A 26,425-nucleotide genomic window follows, 5' to 3' on the forward strand; every position below is an offset into this window, starting at 1 on the left:
AGTGATACTGGCCTGTGTATGTGTGTGTCTTACTTTCTCTCTGTATGTCTGTGATATCAGGCTTTTTGAGAAAGTGTGTGTGTGTCCCTGTAAAAGTGCATCACAACCCACTCAACAGAACTACAAACACTGGGACAATGAGACCTTTAGCAGCTAGCTAGTTACATCAGGGAATTGTATGTCAGTGATTCCAATCATGTGATGCCTATAGGGGCTCTGTGAAATCCAGTCAAGTGAATTGAAGTGTGGACTTTGTAATGAGTGCGGTTTTGTGCAATATGTTGGTATGGTCACATAATGTATGGTTTGTGTTTGCATTGAAAGAGGGGGAAGTGTGTGTTTACAGTATATACACAGTATACGAGTTTACAGTTTAGCAGACACTCTTATCCAAAGCAACTTACAGGAGAAATTAGGGTTAAGGACCCATCGGCAGATTTTTCACCTAGTTGGCTCTGGGATTTGAACCAGCAATTTTTCGGTTAATGGACGAAAAATTGTGCGTTTGTGTGTACGCCTGTGTGTGTGTGTGTGTGTGTGTGTGTGTGTGTGTGTGTGTGTGTGTGTTCCTGTGTACTGTATGTGTGTCTATGTGTGTACGCCTGTGTGTGTGTGTGTGTGTGTGTGTGTGTGTTCCTGTGTACTGTATCTGTGTCTATGTGTGTACGCCTGTGTGTGTGTGTGTGTGTGTGTGTGTGTGTGTGTGTGTGTGTGTGTGTGTGTGTGTGTTCCTGTGTACTGTATGTGTGTCTATGTGTGTGCGCCTGTGTGTGTGTGTTCCTGTGTACTGTATGTGTGTCTATGTGTGTACGCCTGTGTGTGTGTGTCTAAGTGCTGCTACGTCTTTGTTCCAAGGGCCCTTATCACAGCCTTTGTTTAGACTGGCTGTGTGTTATCGGATGTGGTTGTCCATTAGACGTCAACGATAACCCCCGCAGTACATTATGATAATCGCTATGTAAACTAACATCCACACTGCTCTATCTCATGCAGGCTTAGGGGCTGTATCTATTCACGCCACACGCATCTCCAAAAGGATTAGTCCGGAGATGGTTGCGAGACCCCTGAGGAGCGCTTCCATGTGTAATTTGCTGTTTTCCAGCCCAGCTCCAGCCTGCAGCTTCAGGCACTGGAGGCAGAGCTCTGTGAGTCTGCAATGAGTCCTGCTACGCTGTCTGCCCCCATGACGCCCTGCTGAAAGGCTGGCTTTCCCACCCTGTTATACAATTTTACCAAACCACAGAGGGAGACGGAGAGAGAGGCTTTACATGCATCTGTGAAAGACACATATTTTCACTTCAGACATAAACAGTATCTGTATTACACAGCCAATAATGCGTGCAGCTGCTGGGTCAATAGATGTACAGTAGCAAATCGTAAAATATATAGCCCAGTTCCAGCTCTCACCTTAACACTGTTGCAACAGAAATGGACTATACACTGTAAAGGGGTTACCGTGAATTTGACAGTAATTCACGGGCAGCTGTACATCTACTGTAATATACATACGGTACCAAAGCAAGTACTGTGTAATGACGCACAGTAAAATACTGTATTATATCATGTAAAAAAGCGAATTCTACCGTAATCTGAATTCATGAATGGATGAATGAAATTCATTGAGGGGACGGGTATGTATTTCACAGTATTTTACAAGGGACGGTGCAAGCAGGATGGCTGCTAGGCAAAGTGTTCACACTACGGGATATGAATTCATGTATGGTGTTTTATATTACTTGCATTTCTAGAGGCCGTAACAAAGGCTTCCAAACTGGCATTGACTTAAGGGTTAAAAATACCAAAACGGCATGGCAAAATGCTCAACCATGTAAGGTTTAAGAGAAGTTGCCCCTTCCAATCTGTCCCCTCTACATTTTAAATTGATGGGGCACTTTAACCACATAGAAGTTAAATAGGTACAGAATTCTCACTCACGGGCGCAACAAATATAGCCTCGTACAAGGCATGGCTGAAACTATGTTGATGAGCCAGAAACAACAATAATATGAACCCACTATTGGTCAAAAGGATTTTTCACTCTCCAAGGATACGTTCCTGTATTCTGTGGGGTAGAATTACAGTACCATTTGAAATACAGCACTTTTCCCACAATGCACAATAATTTACAGTATGCTGCAGTAAAACATTTCAGTTCTTTTTACTGTTGATAATACCTAAAAACGACCGTATAAATGACAGTTTTCTGTTACAGTGGTGAGGAAAAAGCATTCTACAGTCTCCTATAGAGGAAAGCTGATTTCCGCCATTCATCAAAAATAATTGGTGTCTTGAACATCGTAAAACAGACTCTGGGATCAGCTTTTCGACACTCGATCCTAACCTTAACCATTAGGGGGATAAAATTAGAGCAAGTGGTTAGGGGCAACATCTATCTACTCTGACGATGTCCAGCTAAACCACTGAGAAACTCTTTGACTCTAGACACAGGTCAGGTCTTGGGAAAAACAAACAGTCTATAGCAGACAGACACTAATGAGACCGATGGTGCCATAGGGGTCTGGCATATGGAAACATTCCATAGTCATGGTTACCTAAGACAGTGAAATCTGGCCCGCAGATCAAACATCCTAACAGTAAACTGGAACTTGATGACACAGCACCGAGAGAGGAACTACATCTACTTAACTCAACTCACCTTTGTACAACTCTATACAACTTCATACCACTGTATACAACTCTACACAACTATACAACTCTACACAACACTCACAACTCTACACAACACTCCCAATTATACTACGCCTCCATACGATACTGAAAACTCAAACGTTTCCAAAGGTCTTGAAGACTAAAGGTTGTTCAATTGAACAACGACCTAAACCTGATAGCCAGACTGTGCTTATTTTAGGAGTGTTTAAGACAAGAAAAGACAAGAACAAGAAAGAAAAAGCTACCGTCTCGTTGAATATTCTGCCTTTCCTTAGATACCAAGAATCCAGTGAACCATTTCAATAGGAAAATCCAACACACCTTCCTTGGCCAACAAGGTAACTCACATTCTCCCAGTGTGTGTGAGTTTGTGTGTGTGTGTGTGTGTGTCTGTGTGTGTGTGTGTATAAGACCGGAAAGCTCTCTGTGCCAGCTCCCTGCACACACACACACCCTGGAGCAAAAACTAAAACTCAGTCCTGCATAACACACATCTGTAGTTAGGTGTGCTTTAGTCTAACTGCACCTGCCAAACCTGCCTTATACACACCTGTCCCCGTGCCCAGCTGACGTGTGTCTATGTGTGTGTGTGTGTGTGTGTGTGTGTCTGCACTTCACAGAAACAGACACATTTGAATAGTAACCACACACATGCAGATTGACAGTTATGGCAACAGGAGGTAAACAGATTTCCTGATTACCCCTGTCTATGCAACAGTACAGGGCAGGAGCCTAGATCAAATAAAACTGTGAAGGACCTCGGCGTTACTCTGGACCCTGATCTCTCTTTTGAAGAACATATCAAGACCATTTCAAGGACAGCTTTTTTCCATCTACGAAACATTGCAAAAATCAGGAACTTTCTGTCCAAAAATGATGCAGAAAAATTAATCCATGCTTTTGTCACTTCCAGGTTAGACTACTGCAATGCTCTACTTTCCGGCTACCCGGATAAAGCACTAAATAAACTTCAGTTAGTGCTAAATACGGCTGCTAGAATCCTGACTAGAACCAAAAAATTTGATCATATTACTCCAGTGCTAGCCTCTCTACACTGGCTTCCTGTCAAAGCAAGGGCTGATTTCAAGGTTTTACTGCTAACCTACAAAGCATTACATGGGCTTGCTCCTATCTATCTCTCTGATTTGGTCCTGCCGTACATACCTACACGTACGCTACGGTCACAAGACGCAGGCCTCCTAATTGTCCCTAGAATTTTTAAGCAAACAGCTGGAGGCAGGGCTTTCTCCTATAGAGCTCCATTTTTATGGAACGGTCTGCCTACCCATGTCAGAGACGCAAACTCGGTCTCAACCTTTAAGTCTCTACTGAAGACTCATCTCTTCAGTGGGTCATATGATTGAGTGTAGTCTGGCCCAGGAGTGGGAGGGTGAACGGAAAGGCTCTGGAGCAACGAACCACCCTTGCTGTCTCTGCCTGGCCGGTTCCCCTCTTTCCACTGGGATTCTCTGCCTCTAACCCTATTACAGGGGCTGAGTCACTGGCTTTACTGGGGCTCTCTCATGCCGTCCCTGGAGGAGGTGCGTCACCTGAGTGGGTTGAGTCACTGATGTGGTCATCCTGTCTGGGTTGGCGCTCCCCCCCCCCCCCTTAAGTTGTGCCGTGGCGGAGGTCTTTGTGGGCTATACTCAGCCTTGTCTCAGGATGGTAAGTTGGTGGTTGAAGATATCCCTCTAGTGGTGTGGGGGCTGTGCTTTGGCAAAGTGGGTGGGGTTATATCCTTCCTGTTTGGCCCTGTCCGGGGGTGTCCTCGGAGTGGGCCACAGTGTCTCCTGACCCCTCCTGTCTCAGCCTCCAGTATTTATGCTGCAGTAGTTTATGTGTCGGGGGGCTAGGGTCAGTTTGTTATATCTGGAGTACTTCTCCTGTCCTATTCGGTGTCCTGTGTGAATCTAAGTGTGCGTTCTCTAATTCTCTCCTTCTCTCTTTCTCTCTCTCGGAGGACCTGAGCCCTAGGACCATGCCCCAGGACTACCTGACATGATGACTCCTTGCTGTCCCCAGTCCACCTGGCTGTGCTGCTGCTCCAGTTTCAACTGTTCTGCCTTATTATTATTCGACCATGCTGATCATTTATGAACATTTGAACATCTTGGCCATGTTCTGCTATAATCTCCACCCGGCACAGCCAGAAGAGGACTGGCCATCCCACATATGCTCTCTCTAATTCTCTCTTTCTTTCTCTCTCTCGGAGGACCTGAGCCCTAGGACCATGCCCCAGGACTACCTGACATGATGACTCCTTGCTGTCCCCAGTCCACCTGACTGTGCTGCTGCTCCAGTTTCAACTATTCTGCCTTATTATTATTCGACCATGCTGGTCATTTATGAACATTTGAACATCTTGACCATGTTTTGTTATAATCTCCACCCGGCACAGCCAGAAGAGGACTGGCCACCCCACATAGCCTGGTTCCTCTCTAGGTTTCTTCCTAGGTTTTGGCCTTTCTAGGGAGTTTTTCCTAGCCACCGTGCTTCTTCACCTGCATTGCTTGCTGTTTGGGGTTTTAGGCTGGGTTTCTGTACAGCACTTTGAGATATCAGCTGATGTACGAAGGGCTATATAAAATAAATTTGATTTGATTTGATTTGATTTGATCAAACATGACCACAACGATGGTCCACACACTGCATGAACACTAAGGTTATGGGAACGATATGAACCTCTGTGTCTGGTACTTTACACACTCCGCCAGGTCCTGCTCAGAATGTCAGAGTGGTATAGTTATGTGCACACGCACGTGATTAAAAAGAGGGAAAGGTTATTATAGTAAACTAAAACTAATCATGAAAAAACTATTTAGTAAACTGAAATAAAATAATTAACAAAACCATCATGAATTATGTTCAGTTTCAGTGTTTTGTTCTTCTAAACTTTGGGCAAAAATGTAATGGGGGTTTCAATGGGCAATCCAAATCAGGTCTGAAAGCTAACTGAAACTAAACAGAATTTCTAATCAAATCTAAAAACGAATATAAAAACAAAAAAACAAATATAAAAACACAAAACTATAATAACCTTGATCAGAACATAGCAAACAACTACAGGACAAACAGGCACTAAACAATGTTTGACACAAACCGAGTAAAATAATAAATTTGCTCACAGAGGGAGAGATGAGATTAACATTCCGTAATTATGAGAATCCATTTAACCGCAATTTAATAAACACACACGAGAGAATGGAGAAGTGGATTTCCTCCTCTAAGCTCCAATCATGATGAGGAACAGAGAAATACAACAATTTGCTTCCAAGGACAACCATCACCACGGTGCCCTGGGGAGCAGCGGGTTGCCAGGACGACCTGACTTCGAAGGCCAACTCATCAATGACCATACACCATCATTATGGACAGGCAGAGGACTGCGTCTCTTAGGCAAGCTGTTGACTCACTTGCCTGTTCCTTGAGAGTGGAGATGGTGATGTCATCGCCACACACTCTAGTCAGAAGAGAACAGGAGAGAATGAGACGGACTCAGAGAGAACAGAACAACACTAGAGAGAGCAGTAAACGAAAAGACAGCAGTACTGCTAGCGCTAAGACAGTGGAAAGGTAGTGTGTGTTCGGATACACTGAGTTTTTATGATACTCTAAGTCATTTGGACTGCGGATATGGAAGCATAAAGGTATCGTGTGTGTATTGTGTGTGTGTGTGTGTGTGTGTGTGTGTATCTGTGTATGTGTGTGAGACCTTGGTCTCAGTCTGAAATAAAGGTATGGTAATTTATACTACTGCAGAGAGTAGCGAGAGTGGAGAGGGCGGCATTTAAAAATATATATATATCCTTGGCCATTCAGACTTGACCTCTAATGACAATCCTTACCCAGCTCCTGCATGCACATGTACACACAGGCATTCACATGCACTGAGAAGTACATACACACACAATATTCACTCTTCCCCTCCCCCTTTCTCTCGCTGAACACTGAATGTTGAACACACACACACACACACACTGCTGCCAATCACTGCCAGGCCTGAGGCAACCCTGTTGGAGTTGTTTATTACCCACCATCCCTAGAGTAAAGTCTTCCTGCCCCAGTGCTGTCTGGGAGATGGATCACTCCCGACATTGGAGCGTCTCGTCCGTCAGTCACCACTCCCCTGATCCCCCCCCAAGCCCCATCTCCCAATCACACAGCTACCCCCACACCTTCCAGCACTCTCTCTCTCCCCTTCACTCAGTAAATCAGTATGCCATTCTCTGTCACAATCTCCCTCTTACGCTCTCTTATCTGCTTCTTCTTCTCTATTAGACAGTCCTTCTATCCATCTTTCCCTCTCTCTGTCCACCTTTCCCCCAACTTCTCTTTCTCTACAACTCATCCCTACCTCCCTTTCTCTCTGACCGTGGCCTCTGCTGTCTGTTGTCCTGACATATCGAGACAGACTGGAACAGACTCTCATCTAATGGCACTTGATTTATAATGGTCAATGATCAGAGCAGTGTTACACACGCAGACTAACACAGAGACACACAGAGACACACATACACACAGTGGATTGCATCCAATCTACTTCTCCATACTGCCACACTACGCTGACAGAGGCATCCAATGGGTTTCTCTCTCTCTCCATACATCTCTCTCAATCCATCTCTCTTTCCTTTCTGCAACTCTGAGACAGTAACGAGTGCTCTGGCCTTGATGTGTTTCTGATATTTATCCCCTGACGGTCAAACCCCCGTAATTACACACAGAGCTCCATAAAGGAGCTCCACAGGAGACATGTACACAGAGAGAGAAAAGGAGACAGACTGGAAAACACATGGAAATACACACACAGAGACACATACAAAGGCCCACAGAGACAACACAGAGATACACATAATAGACCATGGAAAACACATTGATTGAAATACTGTAAATACACGAATCAAACATATAAATGCAACATGTAACAATTTAAACGAGTTAAAGTTCATATTAGGAAATAAGTCAATTGTAATGAAATAATTAGGCCATAATGTATTGGTTTCACATGACTGGGAATACAGATATGCATCTGTTGGTCACATATACCTTAAAAGAAAAGTAGGGGCGTGGATCAGAAAACCAGTCAGTATCTGGTATGACCAACATTTGCCTCGTGCAGTGCGACACATCTCCTTTGCATAGAGTTGATCAGGCTTGTCCTAACCCTCTTCAATGGCTGTCCGAAGTTGCTGGACATTTTAGGGATCTGGAACACGCTGTCGTACACGTCAATACAGAGCATCCCAAACATGCTCAATAGGTGACATGACTGGTGAGCATGCAGGCCATGGAATAACTGGGACATTCTCAGTCTCCAAGAATTCTGTAAAGATCCTTGCTACATGGGGCCTTGTATTATCATGCTGAAACACAAGGTGATGGTGGAGCAAGAATGGCACAACAATGGGCCTCAGGGTCAGAGTGTATCTGTGCATGGTTACACGTGGTCTGTGGTTGTGACGCCGGTTCGACCTACTGCCAAATTCTCTAAAACGACATTGGAGGTGGCTTATGGTAGAGAAATGAACACCTCTGGCAACAGCTCTGGTGTACAGTCCTGCAGTCAGCATGCCAATTGCACGCTCCCTCAAAACTTGGGACATCTGTTACATTGTGTTGTGTGACAAAACTGCACATTTCAGTGGCCTTTTATTTTCCACAGCACAAGGTGCACCTGTGTAATGATTATGCTGTTTAATCAACTTCTTGATATTCCACACCTGTCAAGGAGATGGATTATCTTGGCAAAGGATAAATGCTCACCAACAGGGATGCAAACACATTTGTGCACACATTTTTGAGAAATAAGCTTTTTTGTGAGTATGGAACATTTCTGGGATCTTTTATTTCAGCTCATGAAACATGGGACCGACACTTTACATATTGCGTCTAAGTTTTTGTTCAGTACAGTTTGAAAACACAGAGATCGATAAACACAGCCTGGCACCTGTACTGTACAAGTCAGACTAGCCTAGATCTACAGGGTAAGGTCCGGCATGGTTTGCTGTTGGATTGACGTCTACCTAGAACCAGAGCTGTACTGCTTAGAACTAAAGGACAGGATTCATATTTGCTAACTAGAGCAGATCTCTACAGCTCTAACAGCTCAAAAAAAGGGATCCCTATTTTCTACACAGGGGAAAGGCTCAACAGTGGAAATGCAGTACAACAGCTGTTCTAGGGACACAAGGTATATAGAATAGAGGCTAGAGCTCTTCCCAATCGATGGCAACTCAGCAGATTTCTCAGTCAGGTACAGTAGGCTACAGTACATTAGAGTGATACTGCAGCGTGCCTAGTTCAATCTGTGGATAATCCATACACATACAGAGGGATTAGGATCTCATCCAATCACACAGGCAAAAGTACAGTAACAGCTGGCCTCCCTCATTCAGATTACTACTCTACTACTGCACATCCATTCATTTATCTCCTCCTATCTGTTTGATTTAACCAGACAACAACAGACAGCGCCTCTCTCAGACATTTAGACCTAAAACCAGGCTGTGTTTCTCCTAGGAAAGAGCCATGCCTCAAAGCCTCCATGGTATCATGGCTCCCCAAGCTACGCTACAGACGGAAAGGGAACGGGGTAAGAGAGGGATCAGGGATAAGTCATCCTGCTCCTGCCCCTGTCAGTCCTAAATCAGGTCAGTGGGCACAGCAGTAGAGTGAATCAACCCAGCTCACATACTAAGTAGGAGTATTTCACCAGCTCCCACAGATTAAGACGGAAGGATTTTGGGGGGGGATGAGAAAGAGGAGAGAGAGGATAGAGGATGAGACAGAAGGAAGGGGAGAGAGAAAGAAATAGAGAGTATGTTTAGAAGGGAGAACAAGGGAAGTGGTAGAGGAGAACATTCAAGGGAGCCAAGCTGTAGTTATTAGAGAGGTCTAAATGACATGCGGACAATAATAAGCAAAGAGAGTGCTGACACGCGCACACACGTGCGCACACACACACACACACACAGTAACAGTAAGCAGCATGTAGGGTGCAGGCAGACAAAGAGCTAGCACCAACAAGGCCTGATGAGTTAATGCCAGAGAGACATCCTGCCTGTGGAGTCGGAGGCTAAATGAAGCAATGCCAGAGTGAATATGCTCTGGAGCAGGGGAAACAAGTGGAACAGGGCATTGTCATGGCAACAGGCCAGTTGATCCATATTGGTAAGATAGCAGGTGGGTCAGGGAGACTGGGACTACTACCACAGCTGCCCAGTTTCACACTTAGCCTATATATACACACTGTTCATTTTCAGCAGGCACTTTTTCAAAAGGACTACACACTCTGAATACCATGCCTAAACCATCTGAGCTGACCGGAAGCCAACACTTCTACCCAAAGGTGTGTAGAAATCAAGTTTATCTGTTTGCCCTTTAATGAGCAGTCCAGTCCTCTTCTCCTTCCCACCTCTACAGGAGAGCAGTGTGGCGTGCAGACACCAGGTACTACGACAAAGCACTCTGTCAAACCAGTAACACACAGCCTCACACGCATGCACACACATGCACACAGGCAAACGGCAAGGCAACGTCTCAGGGGGAGAAAGTGTAAAACATTAAAGCCCGGCGTCAGCGTACTGTTCATGTCGTGTGGTGTACAGGAGAGGTCAGATGTATGGGAGGATACAGATCCACTGTGGTGAGCTGATCCCCGTCAACAATGGCTAAAGTGCATCACAGCAGGCGAACATACTCACCAACACACTTGTACCATACGTGATGTAATATCAGAGCACAGAGCAAGGCTACGGTGAGTCCACTGTTGCTTCCACTAAACTGATGACGGTAAGAGAGAAAAAGAGCGTGTGGTTGAACACAGAGGTGAATCATCATGCATGCTGCTCACCAACCATGACTGATGGATGTTACTGGGACTGGAAAACAAGCCCTTTATCTTAGGCTGGGTCCCTTTCTTGTGTTCTAAAATACAAGTTACCAAGACAAATAGGATTGCTCACGTTCTGAATCGTTCAGCGCGGTTCCTTCTCTAACACATCATTAACATGACATCCAAAAAGTCCGATTTCGTAACCTAGCACATCCCGTAACGAGCACCAAGCTTTGTCTACAGAGCGGTGTGCTTTCTCGAAGCGACTTTCGAGGATTTTAAACGTGTTGTGGTGGTTATCTGAAAAGTTGTTGACACGTGGGTCGCAAAAAAAGTTAAACTAACCTGACACTGAACGGAATAAAATGAGCTCAGTGCTCTGTGACATTTCGCAAAACACGCTTGTTGTGATACATCTTCAAAATAAGAACAGGAACTTCGCATACTAAAATGTCATGTCTCAAAATCGATATCTATCTTACCTCCATATCATTTTGTGCTACAGATTCGAGAAGAAAGACGGTCGGACCTGGCGTCTGGTATAATGCATTTAGACAGAGAGTTAAGTTAAGTTAACTGCACAAATGGATTGATTGCACAAATCAGTTGACTACATGTGTGGGTAGGATGTGGGGTATGCAGACCCGCAAACCACTGTGGCCCCTCATGATGAGTTCAGATTTTTTTGTGGCCCTCACCCCCATCAAAGCTGCCCATCACTGATCTACAGCTACTCAAGACAGACACACATCCTCTCATCGGAAAAGAGAACACACACATACAGTAGCTGGTGGAAAACGACAGTCCCACCCTGACCACTGTCACTAGGGGGTGTTGGTTGCACTACAGTAAACATGAGTCATGGCCCTAACAACAACTAGCCTACTATAAAGAGATTCAACTTGGTATTCCTTGATTATGTAGATTCTGAGACTTGATTCCCTCTAGATTACAGGTCAATACTCTGTCTGCTATCTTCTACTGACTAAAGGCTTCTGATGTGTGAAAGTAGTGATTATCTTAATTAATATTGACTGTTCTGATTTCACCAATCACTATGACGGACAGGACCGGCTTACTGAATGACCAGCAGGTGACAGCATGATTGATTAATTGCTGATTGTAAATGTGATTTTGAATGTGAATTATTATGTATTAAAGTCCACCCCCAATGCTACTGGTTACACACGTACAAATGCCAGCACAAACACACTAAACACACACACTCTCAGCTCAGTGTAGGTCCACTACTACTCATTGCTTCTGCAGGTAAGCCACATCCTTTAAGATGTCAAGCACTAAACTGAGAGAGACCACAACATTCCTGTGACACGTAACTCATTACATTCCCACTGCAACATTTTACACCTCTTACTAACAGTCCCACCGCTACCACACAATAACATTCTACCGAGACCAAAAACACAGCCCTACAAAAGCAAACATTTCCCACCGCTACCACACAATAACATTCTACCGAGACCAAAAACATAGACCTACAAAAGCAAACATTTCACACAGCACCCCCAAAAAACACACACTCCACACATACAACAACCTAGACACCTCTCACTGCCGCAAAATAACATTTCACTCAAACCCTAAATTCTCTCCCACACTGTAATTTACTGGCTATGTAACAGTACAGACAGTAGGGAGAGAGAAACACTCTGTGTGCTTGTGTGTGTGTAGTACAGCCTGCAGTATCACTTGGAGACAGTTTATCAAGAGACCAGCAGCAGGAAGTGGCATTTAAAGAGGCAGTGTGTGTGTGTGTTTATTTAGTGTGGTTTGCTATCACTGACAGGGAGGGATGAGACCAGCTTCCCCCTCATCCTCACCCCTAACCTCTCTCTAGCCTGGTTTCATACCCCTCCTCCCTCTCTTTTCCTTCACACGTGTGGTGGGGTCCTCCTTAGGACCGGACGGGTGTGTGCCTGTAGAGGGGAGTGTCACCCTGTTTGTTGACAGTCAGAGTGGTCCTGTGGGGGAAGATAGATATAGTACTGCCTGGGTCTGGGGTTGGGATTGGGGTATCGCCCAGGACAGGACAAGCCGTGTCCAGACCACACCAGCACACTGATGGAAGGGGATGAGAGGAGTGGAGATGGAGGAGAGAGAGGTGAAAGGGGTGAGGACAGAACAGAAGAGACCTGGGAGAGGATGTGTGCTAGAGGTGGGATAGGTGGAGAAGAGAGAAGTGGAGGTGAGAGAAGAGGAGATGGAAGGGGTGAGGGTGGGTGTGCGGAGGGCATGACAAGGGGCGACACCCCCCACTGATCTCCTGTGCTGATACACGACTCTACCCAACAAACAGACAAAGGTCACTGCACATTAACTGGGCTTTAGTATCTTAATTTGACGTCAGTACCTGTTTTATAAAGTCACTCAGTGTTTTGGGCCTCAAAATGGCAGCGTCAGCATGGGAACGTTCCAAACTTTGAAGAGCTCTCGCCAATCATGCTCCTGTTTTCAAAACTATGCGGGGAATAATATGTGAGACTCAGGACTCGGAGAGAAAGGTTTAACATTTCATGTGACTCTTGTACTTGAAACCATAACAAAACGGGACTTGGTCATGTGATATCCCTGGAAAAGACAACAACTGCTGACCTTCTCTCAAAACACCTCAAACAGTAGTCTACAGTCTTCAGCAGAGCCTCCCATCAAAAAAAGAGTAATGTTGTGTTGCTACCATGCTGTGTTGTCATGTGTTGCTGCCATGCTATGTTGTTGTCTTAGGTCTCTCTTTATGTAGTGTTGTGGTGTCTCGTGATGTGATTTTGTCCTATATTTTCATTTTAATTTGTACTTTTAATCCCAGCTCCTGTCCCCGCAGAAAGCCTTTTTGGTAGGCCGTCATTGTAAATCAGAATTAGTTCTTAACTGACTTGCCTACTTAAACAAAGGTTAAATAAAAACAATATCAATTTTTTAAAATCCCTCAGTTCATCGTGATAGCTAGCAAACACACTAGCAAACACACACACAAACACAGTGGAGAGTGGGAAAACGTGGCCTTGGTTATAGAGCACAGTGTGTTGCTCTGCTATAGGGGGAAACTCTGGAGCCATTAGAGAGGAAATAAGGTCCTTTATTACCCTGTCTACTCTACACCTGAGGCATGTTAGCAAGCCCACAGGAGACATGCCACTTTCCTGTTCACTCAGTTAAATCATGTAAACTGGCCAGGCCAGTGGGCTCTTAATGAGAGGGCTGTCACCAGGGCCTGTTCTTGCCTCTCTGCCGCCCAAGGCAAGACCAAAAAATGCTGCCACCGCAAAACTAAAATAGTCCCAGTAAGCAAAATGACTTTGAAAAGACATCTAAAAGATATGTTTTCCAGACTTTGAAGTTAGGTTCATTTTTGGTTCTGAATTAAAGTTGAAAATACTTATTTTCTGCACGTTGAAAACGAGTATTTTCCAGAGGTTGAAAATGTGTTTTTTCTGGATGTTGAAATTAGGTTTATTTTTTGTTCTGAACGAAAGTTGAAAATATGTCATTTATAGACGTCTATGTTTGACTGGTCCAGACTGGACCAAATCTGAACCAAACATAGACATCTATGATAATTTCAGATTTGGTTTGGACCGTGACAAAAATGTGGATATGGAAATCAAGGCAGGTACGGGCTGCACCAAAAAAAGATGTCCAAAAGGCATCAGCATCTGTCCGTGCTTACTGAGGTGTAGCCTGAAATAGAGTTTTATGAACACCCATCTACGTGATAAGCCTACTGTTTGTAAAACACCAAAAAAAGACGTCCCAAAGACGTTGGCTCCTGCTTACTGAAGTGTAGCCTTCCATGTCAGCCAGCAATGGAATGTTATGAATGCCCATCCATGTGGTAGGCCCACCATTTGTAAAACAGGCTATTGAACTGACTTTATTAGTCCTGATTCCTGTGACCAATTCAATTTGGCTATTTAAGCTCTGAATATCAGCTACACAATTTTGGGGGGAGATATCGTGAGCCTATTTACAATGTGTTTACACAGCAGGAAATGCAGGAGTATTTTATTTTTCGCTATGATCAGCTTGTCAAAAATCACTGAATCACGAAAACAGTTGTAATTGACTCCGCATGTTAATTTTGTTGATTGGGCGCGATTTAGCTTAGCCTATTTGAGCGGAAAAACCTGCATGGATGATGTAGAAAGTGTCGATCTAAATAAATTGTCATACATTTTATCTCCAGCCTGTAAGCCACATACTATTTTTTACCATATCCTGTATCCTCTACATGATTTATGTTAGATGTTTTTTTATTTACGGAACGTTGGTGGAGCACCACAGCGATGCATCTCTCCAACAGCATCCATTGAAAGGTGCGCTGGGAATGGACAAGCAAAATATTTTGCCTTTGACAAAGTGGGCACTGCTTATCACAGGGCGGCATCAGGTGTATAAAATTCAAGCACACCGCCATGCAATCTCCATAGACAAATGTTGGCAGTAGAATGGCCTTACTGTAGAGCTCAGTGACGTTCAACGTGGCACCGTCATAGGATGCCACCTTTCCATCAAGACAGTTTGTCAAATGTTTGACCTGCTAGAGCTGCCCCAATCAACTGTAAGTGCTGTTATTGTGAAATGGAAAGGTCTAGGAGCAACAACGGCTCAGTCGCAAAGTGGTAGGCCACACAAGCTCACAGAATGGGACCGCTGAGTGCTGAAGCGCATTAAAAATTGTCTGTCATCAATTGCAACACTCACTACTGAGTTCCAAACTGCCTCAGGAAGAAACGTCAGCACTGTTTGTCGGAAGCTTCAGCAAATGGGTCTCCATGGCCAAGCAGCCGCACATAAGCCGAAGATCACCATGCACAATGCCAAGCGTTGGCTGGAGTGGTGTAAAGCTCGCCGCCATTGGAATCTGGAGCAGTGGCAAGTACAAATGGCAAGTCTAAATGTGCAAGGAAGGCAAATTGAAAGTGCAAGGAGGCATGCAACTGAAATGCAGGGATAGCAGCAATGAGGTTACCGAGGTAGACATGTACATGTACAATTGAATAATGTCCTTAATCAGACTTTGCAAAGCAATGTCAGAGTCCAGTAGTACCATGAAGAGTGCAAAGAGAGTGGTGCAACAAGGTCCCTGAGAGGCAGTACTAGGATGTGGGCGGGTGGAGATGGCTAGTGCTGTGGGTTACAGTAGCTGGAAAGAAACTGTTCTTGAGGCTGCTAGTGTGGGAATGTAGAGACCTGTACTGCCTGCCTGATGGTAGGAGGGCAAACAGTTTGTGGCATGGATGTGAAGGGTCCCTGATGATACCGCGCACCCTACGCAGACACTGCTTGTGTTTGAGGTCTATGATGGCAGGGAGCTGAGCACCAGTGATGTGCTGGGTGGTTTTCAGCACCCGTTGCAGGGCCTTCAGGTCGGATACCAAACCACACTGTGGCACAGTTAGTCAGAATGCTCTCGACCGGGCAGCGGTAAAAGTTCACCAGGATCTTGGGAGACAGGAAGGCTTTCTTCAGCCTCCTCAAAAAGTACAGGTGCTGCTGCGCCTTTTTGACCAGGGTTGAGGTGTTGAGGGTCCAGGAGAAGTCATCAGAGATGCAGACACCCAGGAATTTGAAGCTGGGCACATGCTCCACCTCAGTGCCATCAATGAGAACTAGGGCGTGGCTGCAGCTTTTAGACTTCCTGTAATCCACAATGGGGACTCAGCACGCAGCCCTGTGGCACACCGGTGTTCAGGTTCAGGGTTGAGGAAGTGAAGTTGTCTACCCTGACAGACAGGGGTCTGTTGGTTAGGAAGTCCAAAGTCCAGTTACAGAGAGAGGGGCTGATCCCTAGGTCATGGAGTTTGGTGGCCAGCCTAGAGGGAATGATCATATTGAATGCTGAGGTAAAGTCTATGAACAGCATTCTCACAGGTGTTGGTTTTGTCCAGGTGTGTCAGTGCAGAGTGTAAAGCTGTGGAGATGGCGTTCTCTGTAGACCTGTTTGGTCGGTATGCAAACTGGTGGGGATCCAGTGGTGGAGGGAGGCAGAACTTAAGGTAGGCCAAAACCAGTCTTTCGAAGCACTTAATGATCGTGGAGGTGAGTGCAACAGGTCGGAGGTCATTCAGGCTTGATGCGGTCAACTGCTTTGGCACTGGCATAATGGTTGCGGTCTTGAAGCACATGGGGACAACCGCCTGGGCCAGTGACAGGTTGAAAATGTCAGTGAAGACCTCGGCCAGCTGCCCACCACATGCTCTGAGCACACGACCGGGGACGCCATCAGGGCCAGCAGGCTTGCGTGCATTCACCCTACTCAGTGCAGACAACACATCTGCAATGGATAGTCTGAGGGGGAGGTCGTCTGGGGGGAGCTCAGCTTTGATGGCTGGATCTTTGTTGTCCCTGTTGAAGCGAGCATAGAACCTATTTAACTCGTCGGCGATGGAGACGTCGCTGGCTGTGGGGGTAGGGTTTTTTGGTCGGTAGTCTGTGATGGCTTAGATGCCCTGGCACATTCGTCGAGGGTCGGAGTTGTTGTTGAAGTGCTCCTAAATCTGCAATTTGTGGTCATGTTTAGCCATCTTGATGCCCTTTTTTTAGGTTGACCCTGGATGAGGGTCACCAGATCTAAAAGCCTTTAGCCTTTACTGCCTTTAGCAGTAGTCGGATCTCTCTGTTCATCCAAGGCTTCTGGTTGGGGAAGGTCTTTATTAGTTTATGGGTGATGACATTGTTTATGCAGATGTTGATGTAATCCAGAATGGAAGAAGCATATGTTTCAATGTCCATATGGGAGTCAAGGGTGGCCTGAGTGGCAACCAATCTCCAGTCTGTGTGTTGAAACTGGTGCTGTAGCAATGAGTCTGACCCCTCTGGCCACACTTTGATTGTCCTCACTGATGGTTTCACGCCTTAATGAGGGGTAAATACTTGGTGAGCAAGAACAGTGAAAGGTGATCAGACTGTCCAAGGTGGGGGAGGGGAACGGCTTTGCAAGCCTGTTTGTATACACATGGTCTAGTGTATTGTCTCCTCTAGTGGGGCAGGTGACAATTTCGTGGACTTTAGGAACAACAGTTTTCAGATGAGTGATTAAAATCCCCTGCAACAATAAAAGCATGATCAGGATGTGCAGTTTGCTGTTTGCTAATAGCAACCTGCGGTTCTTTCATTGCTAGTTTAGCATTAGCATCCGGAGGTACAGTATATAGGCTGCAGTAACAACAATGGATTTAAGCTCCCAAGGCAAGTAGAAAGGCCTGCACCTAATCATCAGGTACTCCGGATTGGTTGAGCAGAGACTCTGTTACTGTCTGTACTAGAGGTCGACCGATTATGATTTTTCAATGCCGATACAGATTATTGGAGGACCAAAAAAAAGCTGATACCGATTAATCAGCCGATGTTTTTATATATTTATATATTTTTAATGAAGACAATTACAACAATACCGAATGAACACTTTTATTTTAACTTAATATATTGCATAAATAAAAATCAATATAGTCTCAAATGAATAATGAAACATGTTCAATTTGGTTAAAATAATGCAAAAACACAGTGTTGGAGAAGAAAGTAAAAGTGCAATATGTGCGATGTAAAAAAGCTCATGTTTGAGTGCCTTGCTCAGAACATGAGAACATACAGTGCCTTGCGAAAGTATTCGGCCCCCTTGAACTTTGCGACCTTTTGCCACATTTCAGGCTTCAAACATAAAGATATAAAACTGTATTTTTTTGTGAAGAATCAACAGCAAGTGGGACACAATCATGAAGTGGAACGACATTTATTGGATATTTCAAACTTTTTTAACAAATCAAAAACTGAAAAATTGGGCGTGCAAAATAATTCAGCCCCCTTAAGTTAATACTTTGTAGCGCCACCTTTTGCTGCGATTACAGCTGTAAGTCGCTTGGGGTATGTCTCTATCAGTTTTGCACAGCGAGAGACTGAAATTTTGTCCCATTCCTCCTTGCAAAACAGCTCGAGCTCAGTGAGGTTGGATGGAGAGCATTTGTGAACAGCAGTTTTCAGTTCTTTCCACAGATTCTCGATTGGATTCAGGTCTGGACTTTGACTTGGCCATTCTAACACCTGGATATGTTTATTTTTGAACCATTCCATTGTAGATTTTGCTTTATGTTTTGGATCATTGTCTTGTTGGAAGACAAATCTCCGTCCCAGTCTCAGGTCTTTTGCAGACTCCATCAGGTTTTCTTCCAGAATGGTCCTGTATTTAGCTCCATCCATCTTCCCATCAATTTTAACCATCTTCCCTGTCCCTGCTGAAGAAAAGCAGGCCCAAACCATGATGCTGCCACCACCATGTTTAACATTGGGGATGGTGTGTTCAGCTGTGTTGCTTTTACGCCAAACATAACGTTTTGCATTGTTGCCAAAAAGTTCAAATTTGGTTTCATCTGACCAGAGCACCTTCTTCCACATGTTTGGTGTGTCTCCCAGGTGGCTTGTGGCAAACTTTAAACGACACTTTTTATGGATATCTTTAAGAAATGGCTTTCTTCTTGCCACTCTTCCATAAAGGCCAGATTTGTGCAATATACAACTGATTGTTGTCCTATGGACAGAGTCTCCCACCTCAGCTGTAGATCTCTGCAGTTCATCCAGAGTGATCATGGGCCTCTTGGCTGCATCTCTGATCAGTCTTCTCCTTGTATGAGCTGAAAGTTTAGGTCTTGGTAGATTTGCAGTGGTCTGATACTCCTTCCATTTCAATATTATCGCTTGCTCAGTGCTCCTTGGGATGTTTAAAGCTTGGGAAATATTTTTGTATCCAAATCCGGCTTTAAACTTCTTCACAACAGTATCTCGGGCCTGCCTGGTGTGTTCCTTGTTCTTCATGATGCTCTCTGCGCTTTTAACGGACCTCTGAGACTATCACAGTGCAGGTGCATTTATACGGAGACTTGATTACACACAGGTGGATTGTATTTATCATCATTAGTCATTTAGGTCAACATTGGATCATTCAGAGATCCTCACTGAACTTCTGGAGAGAGTTTGCTGCACTGAAAGTAAAGGGGCTGAATAATTTTGCACGATTGTGATTGTGTCCCACTTGTTGTTGATTCTTCACAAAAAAATACAGTTTTATATATTTATGTTTGAAGCCTGAAATGTGGCAAAAGGTCGCAAAGTTCAAGGGGGCCGAATACTTTCGCAAGGCACTGTATGAAAGCTGGTGGTTCCTTTTAACATGAGTTTTCAATATTCCCACTTAAGAAGTTTTAGGTTGTAGTTATTATAGGAATTATATGGCTATTTCTCTCTATACCATTTGTATTTCATATACCTTTGACTATTGGATGTTCTTATAGGCACTATAGTATTGCCAGCCTAATCTCAGGAGTTGATAGGCTTGAAGTCATAAACAGCGCTGTGCTTCAAGCATTGCGAAGAGCTGCTGTTAAACGCAGGAAATGAATGAATGTTTAATAGCCTTCTGCTGCCTAACACCGCTCAGTCAGACTGGTCTATCAAATATTAAATCATAGACTTAATTATAATATAATAAACACACAGAACACGAGCCTTAGGTCATTAATATGGTCAAATCCGTAAACTATAATTTCAAAACAATAAGTTTATTATTTCAGGGAAATACGGAACTGTTACGTATTTTATAGAACAGGTGGCATCCATCCATAAGTCTAAATATTGCTGTTACATTGCACAACCTTCAATGTCTTGACTTTAGATAAAACAATTCTGCTAAGATAAATTACCATATTAGCCAAAGCCAGGTCAATGATATGTGGAGGATGTACATTTGTGGAGCTTTAGTTCTGGGTGGAGAGAATTCCTGAAGGTAAATTCATAAAAGGTAAGTAAAAAAATGCAGTGTTTTTCAGGAAATTGCATCACAAAACAAATGTGGTACCCATAAAAGCATTTAACAATCATATACTGTGGTAACCCTGGTGGAAAAAACAGAACAATATTACTGTTTCCCCATATCTATTCCTGCAACAGTAGTACCCACTAGCCTAACTAATAACCGAGCACAGCAGCATCATATGCACCAACTACAGTTCATTAATGAGAGAAATGAAATGAGATTTCTTTGTGATGCATTTATGAGTATCTATAAAACAGCATATGACAGCTGAAGGTATTCCTGTCACATGCCCATTGGTGAGTGTAAGCACTGAGTTTCCAGCTTTAAAGCAGCCTTTAAAATTGCCTCCTGATGTTAGTCTAGTGGGCCTTGACTCCAGGGTCTTACATCCTCACACACATACACACAACGTGGCCTACGGCGGAGAGAGGGGCTCTTTGGGTTTGTTAAATATCCTGCAACTCATCCCTCTTCTTCCCCAGACTGGTAAGAGACTAGAGGGCACTACAAAGGCACAGCTCCAGCATCACTGATACCTCACGGCTCCTGCTTCCTTTTGAAGTAATGAAGCGCTTTAAAACAGGAGACGCAAATGGCCTCCCCTCCAAGAGATGTTAAATATCATCCTGGCTACAGAGACTTGACTCTCAACCACCCCCCCCCCCCACACACACACACACACACACACACACACACGATGCTCTGCTGAACTGCTCTTTTATTTAGAAGTAGGCAGTGTGTGTGCGTGTGTGTGCATGTGTGTGTGTGTCTGGACATGTTTAAAAACAAACAAAAATTTCACCAACTGGGGACATTTTGTTAGTCCCCACAAGGTCAAATGCTATTTCTAGGGGGTTTAGGGTTAAGGTTAGAATTGGTGTTAGAATCAGGTTTAGGGTTAAGGTTAGGAGTTAGGGTTAGTTTTACAGTTAGGGTAAGGAGCTAGGGTTAGGTTTAGGGTTTAGGTTAGGGTTAAGAGTATGGGTTAGGGGTAGGTCCGCTAAAACACCTCTTTCGACATCTAACAATATTTAAACCCCCAGCCAAATCCTAAAATGACACACTGCAGGCAGGGAGGTAACGGAAGTTCTCCAGTGAAGGACCCCAGGTGCCCTGTATCAACTAGCACATGATAATTACAGCTGTGATACAGCAGCCTGATCATGCTGACTGTTCAACCTGGTATTTGGGTGTGTGGTGTGGTGTAGCCAGCCAATTAGATCTACTCCTCCTGTCCCTCCAGACTTACCAAAGACAGGAGATCAGACAACCACCATCTGACACTCAAAGAGAGGTTCAATCAATCTTCATATTCATCATGGTTAGAATCTTTAGTCATAGTTATGCTTAATAGCCCAAATTGTAACGATAACATATAATATATATAAAAAAAACTGACTTAATAGTTGGTTTAATCTTTGCAGCAGCTGTCCAGAAAAAAACTGATGTTGTGTAGATATTAAAGGATGTAGATAGTGAAGGTTGTAGATATCGAAGGCTGTAGATATTGAAGGCTGTAGATATTGAAGGTTGTAGATATTGAAGGCTGTAGATATCGAAGGCTGTAGATATCGAAGGCTGTAGATATTGAAGGATGTATATATTAAAGGCTATAGATATTGAAGACTGTAGATATTGAAGGTTGTAGATATTGAAGGCTGTAGATAGTGAAGGTTGTAGATATTGAAGGTTGTATATATTGAAGGCTGTAGATATTGAAGGTTGTAGATAGTGAAGGTTATAGATAGTGAATGTTACAGATAGTGAACGCTGTAGATATTGAAGGCTGTAGATATTGAATGTTGTAGATATTAAAGGATGTAAATATTAAAAGTTGTAGATATTGAAGGCTGTAGATAGTGAATGTTGTAGATATTAAAGGATGTAAATATTAAAAGTTGTAGATAGTGAAGGCTGTAGATAGTGAAGGTTGTAGATAGTGAAAGATGTAGATATTGAAGGCTGTAGATAGTGAAGGCTGTAGATAGTGAATGTTGTAGATATTAAAGGATGTAAATATTGAAAGTTGTAGATATTGAAGGCAGTAGATAGTGGAAGCTGTGGATATTGAAGGCTGTGGATATTGAAGGCTGTAGATAGTGTAAGCTGTGGATATTGAAGGCTGTGGATATTGAAGGCAGTAGATAGTGGAAGCTGTGGATATTGAAGGCTGTAAATAGTGGAAGCTGTGGATATTGAAGGCTGTGGATATTGAAAGTTGTAGATATTAAAGGTTGTAGATATTGAAGGGTATAGATATTGAAGGGTATAGATAGTGAAGGTTGTAGATATTGAAGGCTGTAGATAGTGAAGGCTGTAGATAGTGAAGACTGTAGAAATTGAAGGCTGTAGAAATTGAAGGTTGTAGATATTGAAGGTTGTAGATAGTGAAGGCTGTAGACAGTGAAGTCTGTAGATAGTGAAGACTGTAGAAATTGAAGGCTGTAGACAGTGAAGGCAGTAGAAATTGAAGGCTGTAGATAGTGAAGGCTGTAGATAGTGAAGGCTGTAGATATTTAATCCATGAGAGCTTTACTCCTGGATCATTCACATTGATCCCCGGTCACAAGGTCGGTGAGTACACGAACACAACAGTCCCCTGCCTCGCACAGCTGGCGCCGGTCGTCATGGAAACACTACGACTCCATACGACTCAAGATAACCCCCTTTGTCAGCTGAAGGATGGTGTGGCGAAATACAGAGAGTGAATAGACACATGATAGTAAAATACCTCCAAAATAGTAATAATAGTGGTTCAATTAGCTTGCTGTTATAGCTGAGTAATCTTTGGGGATAGTGTGGGATGTGGTCATGCCCTAGTTGGTATTGGACAGCTGAATGAGGTCAGTGGTGTGTCACCTTGTTTCAACATGACCTCTTCCTCCTGCTGATGGGACCGGGCTTTGTCAAATCATCAGAAGGACATTTTGAACCGCGGCCATTACATTTGAAAACCCCCATAAATGATCTAAACTGCGGGAGGAAGGGGCAACTCTTACTCACCTCATCAGTCAAACACCCAGTAATATAGACAAACTGAGCAGGAATGTAAGCAGTTAACGTAGTTCACACACTCATTCCCACACTGCTCGGCTAACATCACTCTCTCAAGGAGTAAAAATACACCCAGCACTGTAGTATTCACTGAAATAACACCACCGGGGAGACTGAAGGGAGCATAAATTGTCCCCAATGTTAGTCTCTCAATAAAACATGCAGGCTAGCATGAATATTTCAACAGGCTAAAAGAATTAGCCCACATTCAGCAGACAGCTTCTACCCCATACATCCCTGCACACCCCCTCGACCCAGACAGAGGTTCAGAGAAAACTCAGATACACACACATACTTAGACGGTCTGAGACGAACGTTATAGACATTACTACAACTGGCTATGGCTGCACAGATGAGCAATGTGCATAAACAGAGAATATGAAAACACAAGTCAATGATATAACCACATACACATATTTATCATAAATGAGAGTGTTAAAACATTTCTACTTATGCAAAAACAGACACAGACACACACACACACACACACACACACACACACACACACACACACACACACACACACACACACACACACACATACACACACACACACACACACACACTGGAACTCACCAGCTAAGCATAGGCTGCCATCTGCACTATATGTTTTTCCTGTTCTCTCTCTCTCCCTGAAATCTCTGTAGGGTCACTCTTCTCCAGTCCGACACACATCATACACGCACTAACACCAATCACAAGGGTCCAGTTTAGTCCAGCAGCATGTCGTTACAGCCACTGGGTTGTTGTGAGAGAAACCTGGAAGGGTTTATTACAGTAGTAATGTGGATCTTCAGTCAGTCAGTCAGGCAGCATGACTCTCCTACTCCAGTCTCTCTTTCTCTCTCTCTCTTCCCTCCTCCTTCTCCTCCTTCCCCCACTCTACAAACACACCCAGTGTTTGTAGAGCCCCAAAAGTGTGCTCCTGTCCTCCTCCTCGCTCTCCCTGTCCTGATCCCTCTCTCCCATTCAGCAGAGCGCTGGTGAACAATGCCCCCACCGCCGCAACTCTCAAAGCCGTTCTCAGCTGGCAATAATGCCTTTCCCCCGTCACTATGGAAACTAATGAAGGCCCGGCGGGGTGGGGGAGAGGGAGGGCAAGCAAGAGAGAGAGAATGAGGAGGAGCGATAGAGAATGAAGGGAGAGGAGTGGTTGAATGAAAGATGGGGAAGTGTGTGATTGAATGAGCGATAGGGGGAAGGTTTGAGAATTCTAGGTTCAGGCAGTGATGATATACAGTACATACTTTATTGTTCAAGGGGCAATCCTAAAATAGAACTCCATAAATTCCATACCTCCAGAGAGCTAGTTACTCCACAGCGGATCACTAGAGTCTAGGGTGCAGCATACCCCAAGTGACTTCAACCAGACGCGCCCAAGCCTTCTTCATATGCACAGACTATTATACCTCTTTTTTTCTCTCCCTTTCCCCTCCTCCCTCCTTCCCTCAATGGGCCAAGTCTCTGTCACGGTGAGGGGCTTGTCTGAAAGAAGCAGGTGACATCGCCTGACACCCGCACGGAACCCACCATGAATAGTTGTGATTTCCATGGAAAAGGCGTCGAAGTAAACACTGTTCCTAAATAATGACGTTGAATTAGAGAAGAGGAAGAGAGGGGGATGGGTGAAATGTTGTCAAGAGACGCACGTGCAAATTTAGGAAAGAGTGTCAAAAGCTAGCATGAGAGCTTGTTGATTTTGTGTTGATCCTGCCTTTGCCTTTCTAGGCTGTAAATGTACTGCGGTATAGCGAGGTAACCTGTATTAGTTCACATACCTCAGCATTTACTGTACTGTTGCTGTCTGAAGCATGCATGGTGAATGATATTCTCTGCTGTCGATTAGCTGCTCCTCTCCATTGTACTAAAGCAGGGTGCTGAACCGAACACAACTACTCAGGTAAAATCGATCTGAGGAAAAACACAAGGAGGGCAGCAGACCTAATATTCTACTTAGTAGATAGCAGTAGATAGCAGGGGAGCGATAGCAGGGGAGCGATATGGAAAGGATTGATGAAGAGACACTTTTACTCTTCACACGGACGAGAGGAATTTGGGACACTGTGAAACAGAAAGGAATTCAAAAACTTCCCATCATCCTTCCTGCTACATCCCTTTGGCTTATGCAACACTGGAGAACAGGGACGGTGTGTGTTGGTCAACTCTCCCTGGCCTATACGTGTACCCTCTTTCCTTATGTCCTACAACCAGGCCATTCTCACCATCTAAACTGCTTGTACTCTACTCTCATCTACGACTTTAGTCAGATTCATTATATCTTCACAGTACAGTGTAGGGGTTTATTCTGATCAAGTCACCCGAGATGCAAACGCACAGACTGACGGATGCACACACACATGCACGTATACACACTGCGAAGAACACCAGTCTAAATCTCCTGTTCTTCATGCATATGCTCCACTGACCTGAGCACAGCATCTGTCTCACAGCTGCCTGAGGGGGTCAACACACATATGCATGGAATAGCACTCGTTTTGACCAACAGTGCTCAAATCACACTAGAACACACACTTGCATACACAGACAGACACACAGAGACAGATGGAATACACTATTTGGAGATGTTTTCTAATTTGAGGGAAGATTATATTCCTTTGGCAAGATCTGACACTGTGAAAAAGTCAAGGTCGGCCAACTTGACTGCCTGTGCGTGTGTGTCTGTGTGGGTGTGTGTGTGTGTTTTTATATGTGTCTGTGTGTGTGCTCTCGCAGAGAACAAGGCACACAAAGTCCTGCAGCAAACCATCCCCCATTACAACCTGACTAACTACCGCCTACCCACACACACACACACACACACACTCTCACACACACTCTCACACACACTACCCCCTCACCCACTCACATGCAGACAAAAACATTTAAACAACATTTCTTTCGAAAGCCTGCCATAGTCTTGCCAAAGCCTTCAAAGACTATGTCTGCATTTGCCTCACAAACCCCCCTCCTGAGGACATTACCTACTTCCAGATCAGGGGACCTGATACTGAATTCTACAGATACTACAACTAAAATGATTTTTAAAT

General features: G+C 44.2%; 1 protein-coding gene across 4 annotated transcripts in view; it reads right to left on the reverse strand.

The window, feature by feature from the left end:
- The window catches only part of LOC110531981 (FYVE, RhoGEF and PH domain-containing protein 3), a 109,348-nt gene that overhangs the window by 40,783 nt on the left and 42,140 nt on the right, over positions 1 to 26,425 (reverse strand). The window contains exon 1 of one of the 4 annotated variants that reach the window (XM_021615536.3): positions 23,955 to 24,481. The exons of 2 other annotated variants lie outside the window; for them this stretch is intronic. The gene's annotated coding sequence lies outside the window, so the exon portion shown is untranslated. Of the gene's footprint in view, positions 1 to 23,954; positions 24,482 to 26,425 lie in introns of those variants that run through there. One more of the 4 variants, XM_090184213.1, reaches the window with a different exon arrangement.

The sequence above is a fragment of the Oncorhynchus mykiss genome, chromosome 9 (assembly GCF_057628025.1).
Source record: "Oncorhynchus mykiss isolate SJ-2025 chromosome 9, ASM5762802v1, whole genome shotgun sequence".
NCBI lineage: Eukaryota > Metazoa > Chordata > Actinopteri > Salmoniformes > Salmonidae > Oncorhynchus > Oncorhynchus mykiss.